This window comes from Triticum urartu, chromosome 7, assembly GCF_003073215.2.
Source record: "Triticum urartu cultivar G1812 chromosome 7, Tu2.1, whole genome shotgun sequence".
NCBI lineage: Eukaryota > Viridiplantae > Streptophyta > Magnoliopsida > Poales > Poaceae > Triticum > Triticum urartu.
In genome coordinates, this window is record NC_053028.1 from 192890713 (window position 1) to 192915742 (window position 25030).

A 25030-nucleotide genomic window follows, 5' to 3' on the forward strand; every position below is an offset into this window, starting at 1 on the left:
TTCGTCGGATTTTCCGCGGTTATTTTCTGATCGCGATTTCTGATCCGATTTTCGTTTTAGTATAACTTTTCGCTCGTTTATCGGAATCAGGCGATTCAAGCGCCTGGAGTTTCGTCTCGAAGCCCTCTTTCCAAATAATCAACTTAAACAAGTTTTTTCTACTGTAAAAAATTTGACTTAGATCCAGATTACTAGAACGAAGTTGTTTTCTTTCGCCGTTTGATTTCTTTTGCTTCGATCGATTTGATTCTTTTTGCAAACCAGGGTTCTTAAGTTGAACTTTCTGGTTAGATCTTCTATTTGAGTTTTACCCATGCATTAGATGAGTACTTATTGTATGCTTGTTTGTTTGTCTGCGATAGAATACCCGGAGTGCGCCGCCTGTTACTTTGAGTCTCTAGGTTTCGCGGATCATCAGCAAGGCAAGTAACACTTTGATCATACCTTTTCTACAACCCAGTTTTGTTGCATTAGATCAATCCTCACACATTGCATGATTAGGATCTAATTAAATTGTGGGATGGGAAGTAGATGAGGTAGTACCTATTACCTGTTTATTTATGAAACCTTTGGGAGTTACTTCTACGTTTGCTTATTATGCCATGCTATGCTAGTAGACGTGGATTGGGTGAGTGAAAATCCATGACAGATGTGAGATTGATAATTAATGGTTTATCTAAGGTGCCAACTTAAACACACATCTGGGTGGATTGAGGCACCTGGTTTCCAGGACTTGCCTGTTTTTTTTGGACCGCCACCCAGGCTCAAAGGGATCATGAGATTATTCATACTAGAAAGTTCTGTGTGCAGCCACAAGCCATTATGGGCCCTGGCATAGTTGACTAAGTTGTGCGAACTCTTACAGTGGTAGACTAGCAGATGTAGGGGATGTAGGTGGTACGGTCTACCCGATCGTAAGGTGCTAGCGCTTCTGAAAGACTATGTCTCGGTCATCCGTCTTCTCAAACACCCTATAGTGCGAGAAACCAAACGGAGGCGATCGAGTCTTGTGGGGAAAAGTGCGCAAACCTCTGCAGAGTGTAACAAACTAATCATGGTTAGCCGTGTCCCCGGTTATGGACATCTTGAGTATCTAGTACTTGGATTTTCATGTGAATCTCAACATGTTACTCTAAATTAATTTTGTGGGGTTTTTAAATGATGATGCTTAATTGGGATTGAGAATGCTGTCAAGCATTCTCAATGTTTAACAACCACCTTGATAGTAATTAAATTTATTCCTTTGAAGTAGGGAAAAATTGGCTTTACGCAAAAACTGTAACCATAGAGCTTTCCACCAGCCAAATATGCATATAGTATAGCTGTTGCATTCCATTACTCTCTATGTGTTACCTTGCCAGCATATTCCATGTGTTGACCCGTTTTCGGGCTGCAACGTTAATGTTGCAGACTTTTCAGACGACGATTAAGGAGTTTTAGGTCGTGGTTCTATACTCAGTGATGCCGTTGGAGTTGATGGACTCACCTATCTTCCAAGCCTTTCCTTGTTATCGTTATTAGATGGCCTTAAGCCATATTTATTGTAATAAGTTCTCTTTTGAGACACCCGATGTAATAAGTGTGTGATTGCTACTCTGCTATAAATTCTTCGAGTACTGTGTGGTGTCAGCATTACTGATCCAGGGATGACACCGGAGCACAGAGATCAGACTGTTTGAGGTCTGGTCCCTACAATATGGATGCCTCCAGCGGTGTACCGGGATATGCAATGAATCAAGAGTGACAAGTAAAAATTATGAACGGTGGCTTTGCCACAAATACTATGTCAACTACATGATCATGCTAGCAATATGACAATGATGAATGTGTCATGATAAACTGGATGGTGGAAAGTTGCATGGCAATATATCTCGGAATGGCTATGTAAATGCCATAATAGGTAGGTATGGTGGCTGTTTTGAGGAAGATATAAGGAGGTTTATGTGTGAAAGAGCATATCATATCACGGGGTTTGGATGCACCGCGAAGTTTGCACCAACTCTCAATGTGAGAAAGGGCAATGCACGGTACCATAGAGGCTAGCAATGATGGAAGGGTGAGAGTGCGTATAATCCATGGACTCAACATTAGTCATAAAGAACTCATATACTTATTGCAAAAATCTACAAGCCATCAAAAACCAAAGTATTACGCGCATGCTCCTAGGGGGATAGATTGGTAGGAAAGACCATCGCTCGTCCCCAACCGCCACTCATAAGGAGGACAATCAAATAACACCTCATGTTTCAAATTTGTTGCATAATGTTAACCATACGTGCATGCTATGGGACTTGCAAACTTTAACTCAAGCACTTCTCATATTCACAATTACTCTACTAGCATGACTTTGATATCACCATCTCCATATCTCAAAACAATTATCAAGTATCAAACTTCTCATAGTATTCAACACACTCATAAGAGAATTTTATTATTCTTGAATACCTAGCATATTAGGATTTTTAAGAACATTACCATGCTATTTAAGACTCTCAAAATAATATAAGTGAAGCATGAGAGTTCATCTATTTCTTCAAAATAAAACTACCACCATGCTCTAAAAGATATAAGTGAAGCATTAGAGCAAATGACAAACTACTCCGAAAGATATAAGTAAAGATCAATGAGTAGTCGAATAATTATGCAACTATGTGAAGACTCTTTAATATTTAATAATTTAAGATCTTGGTACTCTATTAAAACAGCAAGCAAAACAAAATAAAATGACATTCTAAGAATTGCAAGCATCATGTGAAGAAGCAAAAACTTAGGATCAACCGAAACTAACCGATAGTTGTTGAAGAAGAAAGGTGGGATGCCAACCGGGGCATCCCCAAGCTTAGACGCTTCAGACTTCTTGAAATATTATCTTGGGGTGCCTTGGGCATCCCCAAGCTTGAGCTTTTGTGTCTCCTTAATTCCTCTCATATCACGGTCTCCCTAAATCTCAAAAGCTTCATCCACACAAAACTCAACAAGGACTCGTGAGATAAGTTAGTATAAACCATTGCCAAAACCTTATCATACTCTACTGTAGCAAATCCCTAAAATTATTATTCAACATTGAATACTAAATGCCTCTGCATATCTAATAGTACTGTCCTCAAATAGAATCATTAAAGAAGCAAACATATGCAAACAATGCAAACATAACAGCAATCTGCCTAAACAGGATAGTCTGTAAAGAATGCTGCAACATCCATACTTCCCTAGCTCGAAAAATTATGAAAGAAAATTCCCACTGTAGTAAATTTATCAGAGCTTAATATTCAAAAGGTTTCAACATTTTATAACATTCTGAATTTTCTAGGGAATTATTGCAACAGCGGTAAACTTTCTGTTTTCAAACAGCGACATGTATACTTGTAACATAGGCATAGTAAAGACTATCAATGCCACTTTTATTGAAATAAAAGATGCAAAACATTGTTCTAAATAACAGCAAGAAAATACTAACAAAATAAATTGACGCTCCAAGCAAAACACATATCATGTGGCGAATAAAAATATAGCTCCAAGTAAAGTTACCGATGAACGAAGACGAAAGAGGGGATGCCTTCCGGGGCATCCCCAAGCTTAGGATATTGGTTGTCCTTGAATATTACCTTGGGGTGCCTTGGTCATCCCCAAGCTTAGGCTATTGCCACTCCTTATTCCGTAGGCCATCGAATCTTTACCCAAAACTTGAAAACTTCACAACACAAAACTTAACAGAAAACTCGTAAGCTCCGTTAGTATAAGAAGGTAAATCACCAGTTCAAGGTACTGTAATGAACTCATTATTTATTTATATTGGTGTTAAACCTACTGTATTCCAACTTCTCTATGGTTTATAAACTATTTTACTAGCCATAGATTCATCAAAATAAGCAAATAACACATGAAAAACAGAAGATGTCAAAAACAGAACAGTCTGTAGTAATATGGATCAACCGTATACTTATGGAACTCATAAAATTCTCAAATAAATTTCTGAACCTGAGGAATTTATCTATTAATCATCTGAAAAAATAATTAACTAAATAGCACTCTCCAAACAAAAATGGCAGCAATTCTCGTGAGCGCTAAAGTTTCTGTTTTTTACAGCATGATCAACAAGACTTTCCCCAAGTCTTCCCAAAGGTTCTACTTGGCACAAACACTAATTGAACACATAAAACCACATCTAAACAGAGGCTAGATGAATTATTATTACTAAACAGGAACAAAAAGCATGGAATAAAAATAAAATTGGGTTGCCTCCCAACAAGCGCTATCGTTTAATGCCCCTAGCTAGGCATGATGATTTCAATGATGCTCACAGAAAGGATAAGAATTGAAACATAAAGAGAGCATCATGAAGAATATGAATAGCACATTTAATTCTAACATAATTCCTATGCATAGGGATTTTGTGAGAAAACAACTTGTGGGAACAAGAATCAACTTGCATAGGAAGGTAAAACAAGCATAACTTCAAAATTTTAAGCACATAGAGAGGAAACTTGATATTATTGCAATTCCTATAAGCATATGTTCCTCCCTCATAATAATTTTCAGTAGCATAATGAATGAATTCAACAATATAACCAGCACCTAAAGCATTCCTTTCATGATCTACAAGCATAGAAAATTTACTACTCTCCACATAAGCAAAATTCTTCTCATGAATAATAGTGGGAGCAAACTCAAGAAAATAACTATCATGTGCTTGAAAATTAAGATCAAGATGATAAGTTTCATGGTTATCATTATTCTTTAAAGCATACGTGTGATCACAATAATCATCATAGATAGGAGGCATTCTTTCATCATAATAAATTTTCTCATCAAAAATTGGGGGACAAAAAATATCATCTTCATCAAACATAGCTTCCCCAAGCTTGTGGCTTTGCATATCATTAGCATCATAGATATTCAAGGAATTCATACTAACAACATTGCAATCATGCTCATCATTCAAATATTTAGTGCCAAACATTTTATAGATTTCTTCTTCTAGCACTTGAGCACAATTATCCTTTCCATCATACTCACGAAAGATATTAAAAAGGTGAAGCGTATGAGACAAACTCAATTCCATTTTTTATAGTTTTCTTTTATAGACTAAACTAGTGATAAAACAAGAAACTAAAAGACTCGATTGCAAGATCTAAAGATATAACTTCAAGCACTCACCTCCCCGTCAACGGCGCCAGAAAAGAGCTTGATGTCTACTACACAACCTTCTTCTTGTAGACGTTGTTGGGCCTGCAAGTGCACAGGTTTGTAGGACAGTAGCAAATTTCCCTCAAGTGGATGACCTAAGGTTTATCAATCCGTAGGAGGCGTAGGATGAAGATGGTCTCTCTCAAGCAACCCTGCAACCAAATAACAAAGAGTCTCTTGTGTCCCCAACACACCCAATACAATGGTAAATTGTATAGGTGCACTAGTTAGGCGAAGAGATGGTGATACAAGTGCAATATGGATAGTAGATAATAGTTTTTGTAATCTGAAATAATAAAAACAACAAGGTAGCAAGTGATAAAAGTGAGCGTAAACGGTATTGCAATGAGTTGAAACAAGGCCTAGGGTTCATACTTTCGCTAGTGTAAGTTCCGTCAACAATACTAACATAATTGGATCACATAGCTATCCCTCAACATGCAACAAAGAGTCACTCCAAAGTCACTAATAGCGGAGAACGAACGAAGAGATTATGGTAGGGTACGAAACCACCTAAAAGTTATTCTTTCCAATCAATCCGTTGGGCTATTCCTATAAGTGTCACAAACATCCCTAGAGTTCGTACTAGAATAACACCTTAAGACACAAATCAACCAAAACCCTAATGTCACCTAGATACTCCAATGTCACCTCAAGTATCTGTGGGTATGATTATACGATATGCATCACACAATCTCAGATTCATCTATTCAACCAACACAAAGGACCTCAAAGAGTGCCCCAAAGTTTCCACCGAAGAATCACGACGAAAGCGTGTGCCAACCCCTATGCATAGGTTCCCAATGTCACGAAACCCGCAAGTTGATCACCAAAACATACATCAAGTGGATCAATAGAATAACCCATTGTCACCACGGTTATCCCACGCAAGACATACATCAAGTGTTCTCAAATCTATAAAGACTCAATCCGATAAGATTACTTCAAAGGGGAAACTCAATTCATTAGAAGAGAGAAGATGGGGAGGAGAAACACAAGATCCAACTATAATAGCAAAGCTCGCGATACATCAAGATCGTATCGTCTCAAGAACACGAGAGAGAGAGAGAGATCAAACACATAGCTATTGATACATACCCTCAGCCACGAGGGAGAACTACTCCCTCCTCGTCATGGAGAGCGCCGGGATGATGAAGATGGCCACCGGTGAGGGATCCCCCCTCCGGCAGGGTGCCGGAACAGGGTCCCGATTGGTTTTTGGTGGCTACGGAGGCTTCTGGCGGCGGAACTCCCGATCTAATCTCCGTTCTGGAAGTTTTAGGGTATATGGAGTTATATAGGTAGAAGAAGCACATCAGGGGAGCCAATGGGGCCCCACGAGGTAGGGGGGCGCGCCATAAGGGGATGGGCGTGCCCCCCACCCTCGTGGGAAGCTCCCGTATCTTCTGACGTGACGTTCAAGTCCATCAGGTGTGTTTCCTTCTAAAAATAACTTCTCCAGTTGATTTCATTCCGTTTCGACTCCGTCTGATATTCCTTTTCTTCAAAACACTGAAATAGGCATAAAGCAACAAATCTGGGATGGGCCTCCGGTTAATAGGTTAGTCCCAAAAATAATATAAAAGTGGATAATAAAGCCCAATATTGCCCAAAACAGTAGATAATATAGCATGGAGCAATGAAAAAATATAGATACGTTGGAGACGTATCACCCTAGTCTTTTCGGTCTCACCGATAGGGATCTCGGTCTCACCGAGATGGGATTGTAATATCTCTGTTTCCATTCGTAACGTTTCGGTCAAACCGAGATGAGCGATCGGTCCCACCGATATTGCAATGTAAACTCTCGGTTTCCCTTTCGTAACACTTTGGTCCAACCGAGATGAGCGAATCGGTCCCACCGAGTTTGCCTGACCTACTCTCTGTTAGTCCATTACCAAAATCGGTCTCACCGAGTTTGTGTAATCGGTCTCACCGAGATTACGTTATGCCCTAACCCTAACGAAATCGGTCCCACCGAGTTGACATGTCGGTCCCACCGAGAATCCTAACATTCACATTTTGATCTAAATCGGTCTGACCGAGTTTCATGATTCGGTCCCACCAAGTTTGGTGATTTGTGTGTAACAGTTAGATTTTGTGTGGAGGCTATTTGTACCCCTCCACCCACTCTTCATTCGTGGAGAGAGCCATCAGAACATGCCTACACTTCCAATACATGTTTTCTGAGAGAGAACCACCTACACTTGTGTTGAGGTCAAGATATTCCATTCCAACCACATAAATCTTGATCTCTAGCCTTCCCCAAGTTGCTTTCCACTCAAATCTTATTTCTACCAAATCCAATCCTATGAGAGAGAGTTGAGTGTTGGGGAGACTATCATTTGAAGCACAAGAGCAAGGAGTTCATCATCAACACACCATTTGTTACTTCTTGGAGAGTGGTGTCTCCTAGATTGGCTAGGTGTCATTTGGGAGTCTCCGACAAGATTGTGGAGTTGAACCAAGGAGTTTGCAAGGGCAAGGAGATCTCCTACTTCATGAAGATCTACCCTAGTGAGGCAAGTCCTTCGTGGGCGACAACCATGGTGGGATAGACATGGTTGCTTCTTCGTGGACCCTTCATGGGTGGAGCCCTTCGTGGACTCACGCAAGCGTTACCCTTCGTGGGTTGAAGTCTCCATCAACGTGGATGTACGATACCACCACCTATCGGAACCACGCCAAAAATCTTCGTGTCTCCAATTGCGTTTGCTCCCTCAAACTCATCCCTTTACCTTCATATGCAATTGTTTTACATTCCGCTACTATACTCTTAGAATTGCATGTGTAGGTTGATTGCTTGACTTGTGCTATGTTGCTAAAATCTGCCAAGAACTAAAATTGGGAAAATGCTATATTTTTATTTGGTCAAGTAGTCTAATCACCCCCTCTAGACATACTTCCGATCCTACACCACCATACCGAGGATGAAGCCACCTGGGAACGAGAGGATGATCTACGCAAAGACCACCGACACCTATTTTCTAGCCAACCTGAATCTCGAGGACGAGATTCATCTTAAGGGGGTAGGTTTGTAACATCCCAAAATTTCAATTTGGAATGTTATACATAGGTCATTCATGCATATCATATTTTATTGCATTTCGTTTTGCGATTCTCGAAATTCTAAGCAACTCAAGGACCCACAGAGAGAGTTGAGGATTTCACGTTTCTCATATTTGAATTTTATAAAATATCAAAACAAGGATCACTTTGGTTTTAATCATTTTTTTCTCTGAAAATATTTCATATTAAAATGTAAGAGAGATAATATGACTTCTTCAAAATAAAAGGAATATTGGAGGAAAAATATTAAAATCAAATAAATATTTTATTTTGAATTTTTATTGCTATTTTATTTGAATTAGGAAAAATATGCGTTTTCCAAAATTGCATTAGAGGCCCAAATAAATGTTCACTTTGTCCGCAATATTATTAGAGGACCGTGAAAATTTATTTCAGGATTTTTGGACTCCGTTTAGTTTTTCTTTTATTTGTTTTTCTGCGCCAGGATTCTTTTTTTTTAAAAAAAATGCACCGACCTAACCGGGCCGTGCCTGACCCGGACACCGCCCGGACGGCCTTTAAAGGGCGAGGCCCAAAGCCCGCAGCGCCGCCAGCCCCGCCTTGAAACCCTAGCGTCGCCGCCTCGAAACCCGCGTGCCGCCACTTCGCGCCGCCGCCTCCCCGTTGGGCCGCCGACGACGACCGCCGCCCGCCGGAGCCACCGCCGACCACCGCCCGCCGGAGTCACCGCCGCCGCCACCGATCCCGACCTGTTTTTTAGTAAACCCTAGAGTCGTTTTTTATTAGATTGGTTCGATTTTTTCGGTTTAGTTAAATAATGGACGTTCGTCCGTACGTTTGTTTTAACAAATGTTGTTCGTTAGTTAGCCGCAGACAGCGAACGTTCCTTCGTTATCTTGTTCGTCTTGTTTTATTTTACAGGGTTTTTCCGTGATTATTTTCGATCGCGATTTCTGCCCTAATCTCTGTTTTAGTTTATCTTTTCGCTCGTTTATCCAAATCGGGTGAAACAAGCGCCTAGATCTTCGTCTCGAAGTCCTCTTTCTGTTTAACCAATTTGAACAAGATTTTGGTACTGTAAAATTTGACTTTAGTCCAGATTAGTAAACGGATCTTGTTTCTTTCGTAGTTTGAGTTTCGTTGCTCCGTTTGATTTGATTCTTTTTGCAAATCGAATCTCTTCAGTTGAGTTTTCAGATTCGATCTTCTTATTTGAGTCTTAGCCGTGCATCTTTGCTTGAGTGCTTATGTATGCTATTGATTGTTTGCGATAGAATTCCCGGAGTGTGAAGCATGCTACTACGAGTCTCTAGGTTTTGCGGCTCGTCAGCAAGGCAAGTAACACATTGGTCATACCATTTATTACCCAGTTTTTATGCATTAGTTTCAACCCTCACACATTGCATGAGTAGGATCTCTTAACATGTGGGTTTGGGAAGTAGCTAATGAGATAGAACCTATTACCAGTTATATTATCAAACCCTTGTGAGTTACTACTACACTATGCTTATATTGCCATGCTATGCCCGTAGACGTGGTTTCGGTTTGACTGTAAACATGACATATGTGAGTTGTTAATTAATGGTTCAACTTAAGGTGGCAACTTTAATACACATCTGGATGGATTGCTTGTGGGCACTTGGAGAATCCAGTGTTGTCCAAGGATATCCCAGAGTACCCATGTGATCATCCTACGGTCCGCCACCCAGGCTCAAAGGGATCATAAGATTATTCATGCTAGAAACTTCCGTGTGTAGCCACAAGCCATTATGGGCTCTGGCATAGTTGAGTATGTTGCGTGACCTCTTTCAGTGGTGGGCTAGCAGATGTAGGGGAAAGTAGGTGTAACTGTCCACCCAGGGTAAAGAGTTAATGCTTCTAAAAGACTGTGTCTCGGCCATCCGTTTCTCAAATACCATGTAGTGCGAGAAATCAAACGGAGGAGATCGAGTCTTGTGGGGAAAAGTGCGCAAACCTCTGCAGAGTGTATAAACTAATCATGGTTAGCCGTGTCCCCGGTTATGGACATCTTGAGTATCTGGTACTTGAATTATTGATTTGATCTCATCACTCTAAATTAATTTGACGGGTTGTAAATAACTACTTTAATTGGGATTGAGTTGGAGGAACCTTCTCAATGATTGTTTCAACTACCATGATAGTTAAATAAAACATATTCATTTGTTGTAGGGAAAAATTGGCTTTTCGCAAAACATTTTAACCATAGAGCCTCCACCAGCCATATATGCATGTAGTGACAACATTTATCTGTTCATTGCTCTACTGTGTTATATTGCCAGCATATTTCATGTGCTGACCCATTTCGGGCTGCAACATATCATATTACAGACTTTTGAGACAAAGAGTAATGTGCGGTAGGTCATTTGTCGTGCACTCAACTATGTCGTTGGAGTTGATGGACTCACTTTATCTTCCAAGCCTTCCGCTGTTATCTTACTTAGATGGCCTTAAGCCATATTTTTTTGTAATAAGATCTCTTTTGAGACATTCGATGTAATAAGTGTGTGATTGCTACTCTGTTATAAATCCTTCGAGGACTGTGTGTGTCAGCATTACCGATTCAGGGATGACACTGAAGCACAGAGACTTGACCGTCTGAGGTCGGGTCGCTACACGGCTTCATCTTGTTGGTAAATATCTCATTGTTATAATGTTGTCATTTTTTATAACAGGAAAATTATTCTCATATATAGGTTAGATACTATTGTACACATTGGTTTCATACTTGTTTTACGCTTTAGAGTTGGTAGCTCACCTTACATATGTAACTTCTATATGTTGTGTCATTCTTTTTAAGAGAAAAATATTCTCATATATAAGTTACATACTATTGTACAACCGGACTTCATACTAGTTTATTTCTTAAACACCCGGCCTACTCTATATTTAACGTGATGCTCCGCCCTTGGTTACGTTGAGCATGAACGTAGCTAGGGGCGAAGCATCATGTTAAATATAAACTGGGCCAGGAGTTTAAGAAATAGGCCAAAGCAATAGCATCAACCATAAAATAAGGCAATAAAATGATGGGTTCGCTCTGCTATTCCTGTGTTGCAATGTAAGAAGTCTAGGCTGGGAATCAGTATGGTCTCTACAATGTTACACCATTGTAGTTGAAGACGGTCGCTAGGGACTCATTTTCCAAGTATGAGTAGGGGCCTAGTCTTTGTATCACAGTATCATTAAAGGCATTGCTTTTTTAAAATCATTTTTGAAAAGGATAGTGCGTCGCCTTGAGAATCTCTTGAATTGTTATTTTCTCTTTCTGTTTTAGCGAGAATGTTCATTACCAGTGGGTTCGATTTTTGTGTTTATCTTGGCAAAACTTTTTTTGTCTGTATATAACGGAGGTTAGGATGTTATTTTTTATGGCTTTATCAGTGTGATACTTCCTTTGTATTGAAATATAAGACTTATTTGATACAAAGGGAGTATGAAGAAATGTCTTATATTTTGATACGGATGGAGTACCTTTTAGAGAATCGATAAGATGCATCCATTTCTAAAAACAATGGTAGGTCATTGTTTATAACATCGATGATTTTAGAAATCATGGCATCATCGACGATTTGAGAAATCATGGCATCTATGACACTCCGATAGCCTTTAGCTACGAGTTTTAAAAAATATCACAAAAAATGGACAAATAGAAAACAAGATTATGGATGATAATTAGGCATAATATATGGGAACCTCATAATGTTGAACCCAAAAAACAATCTCTTGGTAGTGGCACGGATATTAAGGATTCTTGACTCTTGGCCTCTACACCACCCAAAAATGCACGCAATCATTAAGAAAATATCTTTCGAACCTTTAAACAAATATAGTAAATGATATGACTTACGGCATAGTGTATGATATAAAATTCGTCACTAACAAATCCTAAGTAACATGCCAAGGAATTGAGCGGTAAATAACAAATTTCCCATGTTTATTCATACTGAGGTGACCCTGACTAACGAGTGATATTGTTTTCTCGGTCCTTGGCCTTCAATGGAAGCTTCTAGTGAGTACTTGTCCTTTGCTTTCTAGAGGTGTTTGGTGACCACCGTGGCATAAACTATGAACATCACATAAAAATGGCCTCTCTGAAGTGATCCTTCATCATCAGCTCCATCACTGCCCTTATGCACTTGGGAAACATTCTGTCAGCATAGTCCAACACGACTTCAATGTATGCATCATCATCATGTGGATCCCAGCTTGATTCGGAGACACCCATGTGTTCAATGTTAGAGAGCCTGTTCTCCTTGACCATGTCCATCAATTCATCCATGGATGACATGTAGAATGGAAGGCTGAAAGCAATCAACTTCTCCTTCTCCAAAAGGCCTCGTCACACATTTAAAAAACTAGTACTTGAGTATAATTTATATCATTTCCCATGCATGTTTTCAGCTGGTAAATATGAGCAACAATCCTACATTCACCTTGTTAGCAAACGATTCTCCATCCATAATGTAGCACGACATATCTACTGAGCCTTGACCAGACTCATCAGTAGATTGTATTGTACTTTCTGTACCAGAGACATGAGAGTTCATCAAGGAAGTCGCACATGCTACTCACTTCTGGATGTAATAGCATCTCTTTGCTCTTCTGACATAGGAAGTAGCAAAACAAGGGATACCATCTAACTGCATGGTCAGAATATTTCTTACACATTTTGATTGCAAGTAACAGAGCAAGGGCCGCAAGGGACACCCTTATTTATTTTATATATTTTCTTTGAAATAGAGGCACTTTTTTTGCCTCATCCACTAATTAAGCACAAGTGGGTTATCCAATTAATTCTTGAAAGACTGGATGAAAACCCTTGCAAAAAGACAGGTGAACAAGCACAACCCTACAAGTATGTGAACTACTCCCTCAGAAGGTTACTACCAAGGATATTCTCAAGACCACGTAAAAGAAGAAAAAGAGGTTACACCAGAAGAAAGGGGTCTATCAAGTGTTAGCTGAACTATTAAGTACTTTATGCCATGGATAACTTTTGGATGCTTGTAATAAATAGACTTTAGTGCCATGGATAACTTTTGGATGCTTGCAATAAATAGACTTTAATTCCAAACCTCTGTAGTGGATCATCGTAAATCTTTTGTTTGCATGAAATCCATGGGCAACATCCCAGACTTGCATTTTTTTCTAATAAATCTTCCGGTTATACGAGTATCTATGATTTTGTCTATTGACCCACTGTCATTCCTTCATAACAAAATCGATAGAATGTGAATATTCTAAAGTGGAACATCGGAGGATTAAACTATAAAGCTAAATTGCTAGCCCTATCCAATAAATTGAGGAATATGTTGATCGATCTTATGCTTACAAGAAACTAAAAAACTAATCTTTTGATATCGCTTACCTGAGAAAGTTGTGGGAAGGATACATAATTTGAACTTCTCCATCTATTGAAGCTTTTGGAGGATTTTTGATTGCATGGAATGAATTACCTTCATGGGGAAAAGATTTTTGAAAATGAGTTTTCTCTCTCTGTTCAATTTACTTAAGATCACACTAAAAGCTTTTGGATTGTAACAAACATTTATTGGCCATGTCAACCTAACAAAATCACTGAATTTTTAAATTTGCTGCAGCACATTCAAGTATACGATGATACTACAAAAAAAACACTCATGAGGATACATGTTTGTCATAGTGTAGGTCACCTTTTGTCAACAGTGTACATCCATGACGTTTATATGACATAATCAAGATGATCATACTATTGTTGTCGTTTATGAGTTTGATTACAACAATCAATTTTTCATCATGGAAGTGTGCTCTTCCATGACAGAAAAGACGCGTCACGTAAGTGTTTCGTCAATGGTAACCGACACACGACAACAACTGTAATGGGCTGTCATTAAGCTAATGGGCGTGTGGTTCGGATCCGATAGCTGTTAACGACATGGCCTCTTATTGATCCCCCACGTGTTGGCTTTCTATTGGCAAACGAGTCCAGACATCGGCTCATTGTTGGAACAAATGTCGCACGTGCGATGGACCATGTGTGCCTATGAAGTGCCGAAACATGACACGGCCCAATAGATCATGTTAGTTAAAAAGGTTGGCCCACTCAAAGGGCTATTTAAGGCCCATATGTCTTAGTCAAATCTTAGCGGATCTGGCCCATGGATGCCCCCCTAACAACATACTTGTAGATGGCCCATTTGTGGCCCGGGTCCATACGACCCACTAGGACATGTGTGAATTCAGCCCATTACTAGTCCATGAGTCATTGAACATGATTACGACATATTGATTCTTTTGGACCATATGTGGCCCGTCGTATCCTTGGGCCCATATTTGTCCCATGGTGTATTTTGGCCCATTAACGACATGTGGTGTTTCTGGGCCTATTAAAAACCCATGGTGCTTCTAGGCCTATTTACGGCCCATGGCCCATGCAGTCGCAGCCTTGCACGATCACGCGCAGGTAGGGTTGCATGGACTGGGGTTGACGATGCATTTTTTATTTTTCCCCTTGGTTTTGCACCCATATAACCCATATGCGACTATGATTGCACAACACCTAAAACACACAATTACAACTGCATGTCCGCGCGGCCATGCACGACTAGGTTTCATGGGTAGGAAGTTGGCACAGAGGTGGGGAACGTGCAATGTTGTTGCATGCCTGCATGTCCACGCACAACTAAGGTTGAGTGGGTTGATAGAGAAGTAAATGTTTTTCTTCCTCCCTTAGTTTAAATCCCTCATGGAACTACAGGTGCACACCTAGGACTTGCAGCTGCCTTTGTGCGTCGTGTGCAACTAATTGGTGGGTGGGTGATGGTTGTGTTTCAGTTTGTTTTTAGAGAGAAAAAACCCCCTAATTGCACATATGTCGACCACGCGTAAATAAAGGGTGTGGCGGCATTTTCTCTGTTGCACATTAGTCGGCCAGTGTAACTAAGAGATATTAAAAAACATCATCCTTAGCTGCACATCTGCATGCAGTAATATTGTTTTGTTTTCAAAACATGGACGAGAGTAATTGTCGCACTATTTTATAGAAAAATATCACCCTTAGTCACACATTGCAAATAAAGACATGTTTGGTTCCGCGGATGTAATGTATTCACTATATCGTATTAGGAAGCGCCACGTCCAAATATTCGTATGCAATACGCTGATTTTTTTGGTTCGCCTGTCCGAGTCCCGATTTCTAACACGGGACGACTCGGGGCGGTTTCAATTTTGTGAAACACCGTATCGGAAAGCACGGTAGTAGAAACCATCGTGGCCTAAACAAACGCTAGCTATGGTTTAGAAACCTCTGCAATCGGTAGCTACCATGTTGTAAGATGTTTCCAAACATAGGCATGAGTCTCACATCCACCATCATGTGAAGATGATGACTGATTTTTTTTCAAAAGATACCACCTTTGGATCCACGACCGCATGCAACTAGGATATATGCAACTCAAGGGTTTAGGAAAGTGCAAGCGGATAAAAAATATTTTATTTATTGTTTCCATTTGCCTTTTATTTATATATTTTTTACATGACAATTTTATAATCTAGAGCAGACCATATCATGTGAATAGAAATATAAATGTTGATATACAAATTAACCGAGATTGAGAAAAAGGAAAAGTGCATAAGAATACATAAAAATCATAGAAAAGGCAAAAATCGAAGAAACTTAAGGAATCAAATAAACCTGCTCCCTAGTTGATGTGTTCCTGACTAGACATCGCCTCCACTAGATCTCCTAATAAAATAGTATAGGGGTATTTATTAATATTTTCTTGGTGATCAAAAAAATAAACACAACTCATCCTTTATAGATGGGTAGATGCAACTCTCATTGTAGTCCCATCCACTTTGGAAGGAGCCAAAAGATAGATTTTTCATTGTCCATCAACCTCCCTCGCAGCTCCTTCGCCACGGCACCTCCCCCTCTCCGATTGCCGTCCTTGCTCGGCAGTATTTTCTTGATGTGTGTTTGATACATAATTATTTGAGTTATTTATCATGCTAAATAGATATGTCTATATTATTATACACAAGTGTAGAGAAAGAAACAGAAAAAAAGATTATCAAGAGGGTTTCATTGATGACCCGTGAAAGCAGTACACATAAAAACCTCAGCAAATTAATCTTCTTTTCCTAAATAGCTACAACTCACTGCCTAATTTTTTCCTAGACATGCAACCATCCTGCATAAGCAAGTCGTCCATGCAAGTCCTAAATTACATTATTTTTTCTTTGCTCTATGCATGCAGCGCTGCCACTTCATCAATTCATGCATGTTAGTCGTAAGTTATTTTTTTACAACAGATTTCATATTGACAGTATGGGCGTGTCTGGTTGCCCGCATGCAGCCCAACCAGGCCCGCGCGGGATGTGCGCGGCCTGTTTGGTTGTCTGGGCTGTTGGGGAACGTAGTAATTTCCAAAAAAAAAATCGACGCACACGCAAGATCATGGTGATGCATAGCAACGAGAGGGGAGAGTGTGATCTACGTACCCTTGTAGATCGACAACGGAAGCGTTAGCACAACGTGGTTGATGTAGTCGTACGTCTTCACGGCCCAACCGATCAAGCACCGAAACTACGGCACCTCCGAGTTCTAGCACACGTTCAGCTCGATGACGATCCCCGGACTCCGATCCAGCAAAGTGTCGGGGAAGAGTTCCGTCAGCACGACGGCGTGGTGACGATCTTGATGTACTACCGTCGCAGGGCTTCGCCTAAGCACTGCTACAATATTATCGAGGTCTATGGTGGAAGGGGGCACCGCACACGGCTAAAAATATGATCACGTGGATCAACTTGTGTGTCTAGGGTGCCCCCTGCCCCCGTATATAAAGGATCAAAGGGAGGGTGCGGCCGGCCAGGAGAAGGCGCGCCAGGAGGAGTCCTACTCCCTCCGGGAGTAGGATTCCCCCCTTTCCTAGTTGGAATAGGATTCGGGAAGGGGGAAAGAGGAGAGAGAGAAGGAAGGGGGGCATAGCAACGAGATCATGGTGATGCATAGCAACGAGAGGGGAGAGTGTGATCTACGTACCCTTGTAGATCGACAACGGAAGCGTTAGCACAACGTGGTTGATGTAGTCGTACGTCTTCACGGCCCAACCGATCAAGCACCGAAACTACGGCACCTCCGAGTTCTAGCACACGTTCAGCTCGATGAAGATCCCCGGACTCCGATCCAGCAAAGTGTCGGGGAAGAGTTCCGTCAGCACGACGCCGTGGTGACGATCTTGATGTACTACCGTCGCAGGGCTTCGCCAAAGCACTGCTACAATATTATCGAGGTCTATGGTGGAAGGGGGCACCGCACACGGCTAAGAATATGATCACGTGGATCAACTTGTGTGTCTAGGGGTGCCCCCTGCCCCCGTATATAAAGGATCAAAGGGGGGGTGCGGCCGGCCAGGAGAAGGCGCGCCAGGAGGAGTCCTACTCCCTCCGGTAGTAGGATTCCCCCCTTTCCTAGTTGGAATAGGATTCGGGAAGGGGGAAAGAGGAGAGAGAGAAGGAAGGGGGGGCGCCGGCCCCCTCTCCTTGTCCTATTCGGACTAGGGGGGAGGGGCGCACGGCCCAGCCCTGGCCACCTCTCCTCTCTTCCACTAAAGCGCACTAAGGCCCATATACCTCCCGGGGGGTTCCGGTAACCTCCCAGTACTCCGATAAAATCCCGATTTCACCCGGAACACTTCCGATATCCAAATATAGGATTCCCAATATATCAATCTTTATGTCTCGACCATTTCGAGACTCCTCGTCATGTCTGTGATCACATCCGGGACTCCGAACAAACTTCGGTTCATCAAAATGCATAAACTCATAATATAACTGTCATCGAAACCTTAAGCGTGCGGACCCTACGGGTTCGAGAACAATGTAGACATGACCGAGACACGTCTACGGTCAATAACCAATAGCGGAACCTGGATGCTCATATTGGCTCCTACATATTCTACGAAGATCTTTTATCGGTCAGACCGCATAACAACATACGTTGTTCCCTTTGTCATCGGTATGTTACTTGCCCGAGATTCGATCGTCGGTATCTCAATACCTAGTTCAATCTCGTTACCGGCAAGTCTCTTTACTCGTTATGTAATACATCATCTCACAACTAACTCATTAGTTGCAATGCTTGCAAGGCTTATGTGATGTGCATTACCGAGAGGGCCCAGAGACACCTCTCCGACAATCGGAGTGACAAATCCTAATCTCGAAATATGCCAACCCAACATGTACCTTTGGGGACACCTGTAGAGCACCTTTATAATCACCCATTTACGTTGTGACGTTTGGTAGCACACAAAGTGTTCCTCCGGCAAACGGGAGTTGCATAATCTCATAGTCATAGGAACATGTATAAGTCATGAAGAAAGCAATAGCAACATACTAAACGATCGGGTGCTAAGCTAACGGAATGGGTCATGTCAATCAGATCATTCACCTAATGATGTGATCCCGTTAATCAAATAACAACTCTTTGTCCATGGTTAGGAAACATAACCATCTTTGATTAACGAGCTAGTCAAGTAGAGGCATACTAGTGACACTCTGTTTGTCTATGTATTCACACATGTATTACGTTTCATGTTAATACAATTCTAGCATGAAAATAAACATCTATCATGATATAAGGAAATAAATAATAACTTTATTATTGCCTCTAGGGCATATTTCCTTCAGTCTCCCACTTGCACTAGAGTCAATAATCTAGATTACACAGTAATGATTCTAACACCCATGGAGCCTTGGTGCTGATCATGTTTCGCTCGTGGAAGAGGCTTAGTCAACGGGTCTGCTACATTCAGATCCGTATGTATCTTGCAAATCTCTATGTCTCCCACCTGGACTAGATGCCGGATGGAATTGAAGTGTCTGTTGATGTGTTTGGTTCTCTTGTGAAATCTGGATTCCTTTGCCAAGGCAATTGCACCAGTATTGTCATAAAATATTTTCATTGGACCCGATGCACTAGGTATGACACCTAGATCGGATATGAACTCCTTCATCCAGACTCCTTCATTTGCTGCTTCCGAAGCAGCTATGTATTCCGCTTCACACGTAGATCCTGCCACGACGCTTTGTTTAGAACTGCACCAACTGACAGCTCCACCGTTTAATGTAAATACGTATCCGGTTTGCGATTTAGAATCGTCCGGATCAGTGTCAAAGCTCGCATCGACGTAACCATTTATGATTAGCTCTTTGTCACCTCCATAAACGAGAAACATATCCTTAGTCCTTTTTAGGTATTTCGAGATGTTCTTGACCGCTGTCCAGTGATCCACTCCTGGATTACTTTGGTACCTCCCTGCTAGACTTATAGCAAGGCACACATCAGGTCTGGTACACGGCATTGCATACATGATAGAGCCTATGGCTGAAGCATAGGGAACATCTTTCATTTTCTCTCTATCTTCTGTAGTGGTCGGGCATTGAGTCTGACTCAACTTCACACCTTGTAACACATGCAAGAACCCTTTCTTTGCTTGATCCATTTTGAACTTTTTCAAAACTTTGTCAAGGTATGTGCTTTGTGAAAGTCCAATTAAGCATCTTGATCTATCTCTATAGATCTTAATGCCTAATATGTAAGCAGCTTCACCGAGGTCTTTCATTGAAAAACTCTTATTCAAGTATCCCTTTATGCTATCCAGAAATTCTATATCATTTCCAATTAGTAATATGTCATCCACATATAATATCAGAAATGCTACAGAGCTCCCACTCACTTTCTTGTAAATACAGGCTTCTCCAATAGTCTGTATAAAACCAAATGCTTTGATCACACTATCAAAGCGTTTATTCCAACTCCGAGAGGCTTGCACCAGTCCATAAATGGATCGCTGGAGCTTGCACACTTTATTAGCTCCCTTTGGATTGACAAAACCTTCTGGTTGCATCATATACAACTCTTCTTCCAGAAATCCATTCAGGAATGCAGTTTTGACATCCATCTGCCAAATTTCATAATCATAAAATGCGGCAATTGCAAACATGATTCGGACAGACTTAAGCATCGCTACGGGTGAGAAGGTCTCATCGTAGTCAATCCCTTGAACTTGTTGAAAACCTTTTGCGACAAGTCGAGCTTTGTAGACAGTAATATTACCGTCAGCGTCAGTCTTCTTCTTGAAGATCCATTTATTCTCAATTGCTTGCCGATCAGTGGGCAAGTCAACCAAAGTCCATACTTTGTTCTCATACATGGATCCCATCTCAGATTTCATGGCTTCAAGCCATTTTGCGGAATCTGGGCTCACCATCGCTTCTTCATAGTTCGTAGGTTCATCATGATCTAGTAGCATGACTTCCAGAACAGGGTTACCGTACCACTCTGGTGCGGATCTCACTCTGGTTGATCTACGAGGTTCAGTAGTATCTTGTTCTGAAGTTTCACGATCATCATCATTAGCTTCCTCACTAATTAGTGTAGGTGTCACAGAAACAGGTTTCTGTGATGTACTACTTTCCAATAAGGGAGTAGGTACAGTTACCTAGTCAAGTTCTACTTTCCTCCCACTCACTTCTTTCGAGAGAAACTCCTTCTCCAGAAAGTTTCCAAATTTAGCAACAAAAGGCTTGCCTTCGGATCTGTGATAGAAGGTGTATCCAATAGTTTCCTTTGGATATCCTATGAAGACACATTTCTCCGATTTGGGTTCGAGCTTATCAGGTTGAAGCTTTTTCACATAAGCATCGCAGCCCCAAACTTTCAGAAACGACAACTTTGGTTTCTTGCCAAACCACAGTTCATAAGGTGTCATCTCAACGGATTTTGATGGTGCCCTATTTAACGTGAATGCGGCCGTCTCTAGAGCGTATCCCCAAAATGATAGCGGTAAATCAGTAAGAGACATCATAGATCATACCATATCTAGTAAAGTACGATTACGATGTTCGGACACACCATTACGCTGTGGTGTTCCGGGTGGCGTGAGTTGCGAAACTATTCCACATTGTTTCAAATGTACACCAAACTCGTAACTCAAATATTCTCCTCCACGATCAGATCGTAGGAATTTTATTTTCTTGTTACGATGATTTTCAACTTCACTCTGAAATTCTTTGAACTTTTCAAACGTTTCAGACTTGTGTTTCATTAAGTAGATATACCCATATCTGCTTAAGTCATCTGTGAAGGTGAGAAAATAACGATATCTGCCACGAGCCTCAACATTCATCGGACCACATACATCTGTATGTATGATTTCCAACAAATCTATTGCTCTCTCCATAGTACCAGAGAACAGTGCCTTTGTCATCTTACCCATAAGGCACGGTTCGCAAGTACCAAGTGATTCATAATCAAGTGGTTCCAAAAGCCCATCAGTATGGAGTTTCTTCATGCGCTTTATACCGATATGACCCAAACGGCAGTGCCACAAATAAGTTGCACTATCATTATCAACTCTGCATCTTTTGGCTTCAACACTATGAATATGTGTGTCACTACTATCGAGATTTAATAAGAATAGACCACTCCTTAAGGGTGCATGACCATAAAAGATATTACTCATGTAAATAGAACAACCATTATTCTCTGATTTAAATGAATAACCATCTCACATCAAACAAGATCCAGATATAATGTTCATGCTTAACGCTGGCACCAAATAACAATTATTTAGGTCTAATACTAAACCCGAAGGTAGATGTAGAGGTAGCGTGCCGACTGCGATCACATCGACTTTGGAACCATTTCCCACGCGCATCGTCACCTCGTCCTTAGCCAATCTTCGCTTAATCCGTAGTCCCTGTTTCGAGTTGCAAATATTAGCAACAGAACCAGTATCAAATACCCAGGTGCTAATGCGAGCATTAGTAAGGTACACATCAATAACATGTATATCACATATACCTTTGTTCACCTTGCCATCCTTCTTATCCGCCAAATACTTGGGGCAGTTCCGCTTCCAGTGACCAGTCTGCTTGCTATAGAAGCACTCAGTTTCAGGCTTAGGTCCAGGTTTGGGTTTCTTCTCTTGAGTAGCAACTTGCTTGCTATTCTTTTTGAAGTTCCCCTTCTTCTTCCCTTTGCCCTTTTTCTTGAAACTAGTGGTCTTGTTGACCATCAACACTTGATGCTCCTTCTTGATTTCTACCTCCGCAGCTTTCAGCATTGCGAAGAGCTCGGGAATAGTCTTATTCACCCCTTGCATATTATAGTTCATCACGAAGCTCTTGTAGCTTGGTGGCAGTGATTGGTGAATTCTGTCAATGACGCAATCATCTGGAAGATTAACTCCCAATTGAATCAAGTGATTATTATACCCAGACATTTTGAGTATATGCTCACTGACAGAACTGTTCTCCTCCATCTTGCAGCTATAGAACTTATTGGAGACTTCATATCTCTCAATCCGGGCATTTGCTTGAAATATTAACTTCAACTCCTGGAACATCTCATATGCTCCATGACGTTCAAAACGTCGTTGAAGTCCCGATTCTAAGCCGTAAAGCATGGCACACTGAACTATCGAGTAGTCATCAGCTTTGCTCTGCCAGACATTCATAACATCTGGTGTTGCTCCAGCAGCAGGCCTTGGCACCCAACGGCTTCCAGGACGTAATTCTTTTGTGCAGCAATGAGGATAATCCTCAAGTTACGGACCCAGTCCGTGTAATTGCTACCATCATCTTTCAACTTTGCTTTCTCAAGGAACGCATTAAAATTCAACGGAACAACAGCACGGGCCATCTATCTACAATCAAACATGAATAAGCAAGATACTATCAGGTACTAAGTTCATGATAAATTTAGGTTCAATTAATCATATTACTTAAAGAACTCCCACTTAGATAGACATCCCTCTAATCCTCTAAGTGATTACGTGATCCAAATCAACTAAACCATGTCCGATCATCACGTGAGATGGAGTAGTTTCATTGGTGAACATCACTATGTTGATCATATCTACTATATGATTCACGCTCGACCTTTCGGTCTCCGTGTTCCGAGGCCATATCTGTATATGCTTGGCTCGTCAAGTATAACCTGAGTATTCCGCGTGTGCAACTGTTTTGCACCCGTTGTATTTGAACGTAGAGCCTATCACACCCGATCATCACGTGGTGTCTCAGCACGAAGAACTTTCGCAACGATGCATACTCAGGGAGAACACTTCTTGATAATTAGTGAGAGATCATCTTATAATGCTACCGTCAATCAAATCAAGATAAGATGCATAAAAGATAAACATCACATGCAATCAATATAAGTGATATGATATGGCCATCATCATCTTGTGCTTGTGATCTCCATCTTCGAAGCACCGTCATGATCACCATCGTCACCGGCGTGACACCTTGATCTCCATCGTAGCATCATTGTCGTCTTGCCAATCTTATGCTTCCACGACTATCGCTACCGCTTAGTGATAAAGTAAAGCATTACAGCGCGATTGCATTGCATACAATAAAGCGACAACCATATGGCTCCTGCCAGTTGCCGATAACTTGGTTACAAAACATGATCATCTCATACAATAAAATTTAGCATCATGTCTTGACCATATCACATCACAACATGCCCTGCAAAAACAAGTTAGACGTCCTCTACTTTGTTGTTGCATGTTTTACGTGGCTGCTACGGGCTTAAGCAAGAACCAATCTTACCTACGCATCAAAACCACAACGATAGTTTGTCAAGTTGGTGCTGTTTTAACCTTCGCAAGGACCGGGTGTAGCCACACTCGGTTCAACTAAAGTTGGAGAAACTTTCACCCGCTAGCCACCTTTGTGCAAAGCACGTCGGGAGAACCGGTCTCGCGTAAGCATACGCGTAATGTCGGTCCGGGCCGCTTCGTCCAACAATACCGCCGAACCAAAGTATGACATGCTGGTAAGCAGTATGACTTATATCGCCCACAACTCACTTGTGTTCTACTCGTGCATATAACATCAACATATAAAACCTAGGCTCGGATGCCACTGTTGGGGAACGTAGTAATTTCAAAAAAATTCCTACGCACACGCAAGATCATGGTGATGCATAGCAACGAGAGGGGAGAGTGTGATCTACGTACCCTTGTAGATCGACAACGGAAGCGTTAGCACAACGTGGTTGATGTAGTCGTACGTCTTCACGGCCCAACCGATCAAGCAGCGAAACTACGGCACCTCCGAGTTCTAGCACACGTTCAGCTCGATGACGATCCCCGGACTTCGATCCAGCAAAGTGTCGGGGAAGAGTTCCATCAGCACGATGGCGTGGTGAAGATCTTGATGTACTACCGTCGCAGGGCTTCGCCTAAGCACTGCTACAATATTATCGAGGTCTATGGTGGAAGGGGGTACCGCACACGGCTAAGAATATGATCACGTGGATCAACTTGTGTGTCTAGGGGTGCCCCCTGCCCCCGTATATAAAGGATCAAAGGGGGGGTGCGGCCGGCCAGGAGAAGGCGCGCCAGGAGGAGTCCTACTCCCTCCGGGAGTAGGATTCCCCCCCTTTCCTAGTTGGAATAGGATTCGGGAAGGGGGAAAGAGGAGAGAGAGAAGGAAGGGGGGCGCCGGCCCCCTCTCCTTGTCCTATTCGGACTAGGGGGGAGGGGCGCGCGGCCCAGCCCTGGCCACCTCTCCTCTCTTCCACTAAAGCCCACTAAGGCCCATATACCTCCCGGGGGGTTCCAGTAACCTCCTGGTACTCCGGTAAAATCCCGATTTCACCCGGAACACTTCCGACATCCAAATATAGGCTTCCAATATATCAATCTTTAGGTATCGACCATTTCGAGACTCCTCGTCATGTCCGTGATCACATCCAGGACTCGGAACAAACTTCGGTTCATCAAAATGCATAAAC